Source organism: Miniopterus natalensis, chromosome 6 (assembly GCF_054644295.1).
Source record: "Miniopterus natalensis isolate mMinNat1 chromosome 6, mMinNat1.hap1, whole genome shotgun sequence".
Classification (NCBI taxonomy): domain Eukaryota; kingdom Metazoa; phylum Chordata; class Mammalia; order Chiroptera; family Miniopteridae; genus Miniopterus; species Miniopterus natalensis.
In genome coordinates this window covers 35194088-35198646 of record NC_142086.1, presented here as the reverse complement: position 1 = coordinate 35198646, position 4559 = coordinate 35194088, and the positions used below count along the sequence as shown (strand labels likewise).

Genomic DNA, 4559 nt, shown 5'->3' with positions numbered 1-4559 from the left:
CTCCTTATATCAGTAGGTTTCTTTATGATTAATCTTTAATTTCTATCACTATCTAAGCATAACTAGGTAGAACTATTGTAGTACAAGTTGTAAGTAAAGGGTTTTTAAAAGATATGTATCCATTTTGCATATTCTTTTTTTATTAATATAAATTAAGTCTATTATTGAGGGGTGGTCTATTTAATGTCAGTCTAAAAAAGAGCAGTTGTCAACCATGGCTGCAGATGAGAATTCTCTGTGAAACATAAAAACAATGATAAATGAAACTCATGACATTTCCAGACAAACTGAATTAGAACCTCCTGGCTAAGGGATGGATATTTTAAAACTTCCCAGTTTATTCTGGAACACACTGAAAATTAGGAAATACTACCACAGACATTAAAGGATTTTTCACTCACCTCACATTCCCAAGCTATTTAGAAACTATTTATTGTAATTAGAAAGATCTTTATTCACTTAACAGGTGTTAATAAAGTATTTTGTACTAAATATGAAGAAGACTATAAAATACTTAAAAGACTGCTCTTTAAAACCTTAAAGTGCACATGTGCTGTAATCAAAGAAGAACTGTTTAGAAATTTAGAGAAGAAAGGAATCAACATGTGACTGAAGAAGTGATCATGGAGGTGAAATCTGAGTTGGGCAGTTGAGTCTTGAGGGTAACTAGGATTAGAATATATCAGGGTTTCTTATCAACCAGTGCACAGGTGAGTTTCAGGGGACACCATAGTTTTAGCCAAAATCTTAGTGAGGTCCATGATTAAGAAAGACTAAGAAATCACTGGAATAGGTGGAAAGATAGGAAAAGTCCTTTCAATTGGGAAATCAAGGAATGAAAAGCAGATGCTTCAGATTCATCATGAACATACCCATGTCCAGTGATCAATATGAAGGAACTGAGAGTGTACATCCTGAGAGTAACTGGGTAAGTGTGGTAGAAATGGATAATGATGACTCTGAATGGCTAGACTGGAAAATTTACGTTTTATTCATAAGAAAGAGGAAGAGGGCATATGATGTAAGCAAGGATGGAGTGGGGAAAAATTGGAAGCTTTGAGAAGTCATATATTTTGTGTTTGGAAAATGTTAATCTATATATGAACACTGCACAGGAGTTATTACAGGGTGAGGCCCCAGGGCAAAGAATGAAACTAGGAAGCTCTCACAAAATACATATGTGTTATGCCATATGTTGTTTTCTTTCCAGTGCACTGAGGCAAAAAGTTAAAATAAAACCACCTGGGATAAAAATATCTGTAAAGTACGTTTTAACCCATGGGATTTTCCCTCTGCTGCAAGTGGGAATTTTGGTTTCTCTTCTCAACTCAGCCACCAATATCCCTTCAAACATTAAATTGTGATTTCTTCAACTCTCTTTAATACACAGAAGTTGACACAATGCCTGGTATACAGTAGGTGCACAGTATAGCTTGTTTTATTACTGTGTCAAGCAGTCTGTCCCACCAAATGGTAATAAAGATTATTAAATGTCATTGCATGAAATCATATTATGTATGTATCATGTGTTTATATACTAAAGCTTTTGAAAAACCTAAAAAATGTAAGGTTCAAGTAAGATAATATATTGCAATTTTTTTGTGAATAATTTTAAGTGTTCTCCTGCTGTCAGGTGCTACTAGAAGTTTTAATAGTACTTACATTATACATTTTTATTCTAAGGGCAAGGGAACTCTTAAGTTATTAAATTAGCCAATTAAGATATATACAAAGGATCTGATTTTTTACCCCTTTAGAACTGTAGGAAATGCAGAAAAGTAAGTAAGACATATTTCCTACCCACAATAGAGTTAAGATCTTATTGAGGTGCTAAAGCAAATACCTATTATTGAGCAAGTACAAATAAAAAGCAGAGGATACAACTAAGCATGCATACACATGATACAAAGTCATATAAAAAATCCAAAGTTCTCGTAGTGATGTTATAGTCGCTGAACAGGGTTGAACATTTGAAAAGTACACAATATTATTTACTATATAAAAAATGAGATGCTCCAGGTAGTCTTCTTATCATTAACTGATTCTACTTCTTTTTGTGTATGTAGTCAAAATTCTAATGCTGAATCCATAGAGTTAGATAAATGCCAGTAATGGAGTAAATATAGTGGCTCTCAAAAGTAGCATTATGATTCTAACCAATGAAATAAGGCAAGAAAAAGAGAAAAATTAATAAAAATCAGAAAAATAATATTGTTATTATTCATAAACAAACTAATTAAAATCAAAAATCAAAATTCAAAATAATAAACAAACCATCTATTAAAATTAATGTGTAAATAGAACCAGGTCACTGGATTCAAGGTGAATACATTATGTTTAATAACATACAATTGATATTTTCATAGGTGAAAATAATATTAATCTCTTATGTAATTCAAATTAATGTATTAATTTATTTCTACATGTCAATATCAATGTAGAGAAAGTAAAATTTATGAAAATATACTATTATGATTGTATTAGAAAATATCAAATGCCTAGGAATCTAATAAAAGGTGTGCAAAACTTCTAAAGTACCACACATGCACACACACAAATATTTTTATATGTAGAACTTACATTTATGTGTGTCTTGGTAAATAGATAGATAAAAAATGAAAGATTTTAAATCTCTAAATGAGAGATATGCCATATTTTTAAATAAATGGAAGAATATGTCATGTTAATGAGCTGGAAAACTGTTGCAAATATAGTAATTCTCTCCAAATTGACTCCCAAAATGCATTGTATTCCCAGTGTGTGTGTGTGTAAACTGATAACACTGATTTTACATGAAAAAGCAAAGGTCTGAAAATATCCAAGGCAATCTTGAAGATGCACAATGCTGAAGGACTTAAACTACCAAATACCAGTACTATACTGCCTTAATTAGAATAAAACTAAATAACTTATTATGGTGTGAAACTGGCATAACTATAGTCAAATAGATAAATGGCACATATTAACATATGCAAGATCACTTCAGTGCAATTGTAAAAGAATGGTCTTTTTTTTTTTAAATGATGCTGGATCAATTGGATGTCCACAAGGAAAAAAAAATGAACCTTTACTTGTACTTCACAACCAACATAAAAACCAATTTCAGATAGATTGTATATGTAAACATGATATTTAAATTTAAGTATTTTAAAAGAAAATGTAGAAAAAGACACCTTCAAGACTTAGATGTAGGCAAAGACTTCTTTTTTAATTTTAATTTTAAAATTACAGTTTATATACAATATTATATTCATTTCAGGTGTACATCCCCGTGGTTAGACATTTATTAAACATAAGAAGTGACCACTTCGATAAATCTAGCACCCATCTGACACCATCTATAGTTATTATAATATTATTGACTATATTCCCTATTCTGTACTTTACATCCCCATGACTATTCTGTAACTACCAATTTGTGCTTATAAATCCCTTCACCATTTTTACCTATCCCCCAACTCCTCTCCCATTTGGCAACTGTCAAAATGTTCTCTGTGTCTATGAGCCTGTTTCTGTTTTGCTTGCTTATTTATTTTATTTTTTTTTAATTCCACATGTAAGTGAAATCATCTGGCAGTTGTCTTGATTCCATTCGTTTTTTATGGCTGAATTACACTCCATTGTATATATGTACCACGGCTTCTTTATTCATTCATTTATTAATGGACCCTTAGGTTGCTTCCATATCTTGGCTTTTGTAAATAATGCTGTAAAAAAAATATGGATGTATAAGTCTTTTTGACTTACTATTTTGGGGTTCTTTGGATAAATACCCAGAAGTGGAGAGACTGGGCCCTTTTTGTCTCTTGTTAAAGCCCTTTGTTTTAAAGTCTATTTTGTTTGATATGAGTATTGCTTGTTTGAGCAAAAGAGGTCAACATAAAATATATACTATATGATTTAATTATATGAAGTGCAAAAAAAGAAAAGAAAAGAAAAGAAAGAATCTGTGGTGTTGGGGGGCTATAATGGGCAACAAGATGGCATCAGTTAGCAAGGTCATTCAGGTAGTCCAGGGACATACTCCGTTAATAAGGCTCCTGACAGAAGAGACAATTCTAATCCAAATGTGTCAGAAGTTTCCTGCTCAGAAGGACCATCTCACTCTTCTTCGACTTCACAGCAGTCTAAGGGAAGTAAATTGCCAGACTGGCTGATACATCAGGGTCCTCCAGACACCACAGCAATAATAAACACATCACCTGAGAACTACAGAAGGAATAGTATGTCTCAAGAAGAAATTAAACGTATACAACGTGAAGGTCCAGAATAAGCACAATGTGGCTGCTGTCATCAGACAAAAGAATATTTACAATAAAGGACTTCCAAAATGACAAATGAGAAATTGTATGTTAAACAATCTTAATTAATTTTCTGTACAAAAAGAAATATAGAAAGCTTATATGGACACTTGTATCTCCTAATTTATGTCTCTTGGTCAGCTTCTTCAGAAGCTTTCCTAATTGTTTACATATTTATACTTATTGAAGTATACATTTTTTAAAAATAGAATCTATGGTGTTAGAAGTCAGATTAATGTTTATTTTTGAGGGTAATGA

The 4559-nt window shown here is 31.8% G+C and overlaps 1 pseudogene; it reads left to right on the top strand.

Moving 5' to 3' along the window:
- The first annotated feature begins 3968 nt into the window (after positions 1–3968).
- Positions 3969–4273, top strand: LOC107536694 (alpha-ketoglutarate dehydrogenase component 4 pseudogene; annotated as a pseudogene).
- The last annotated feature ends 286 nt before the right edge of the window (positions 4274–4559 follow it).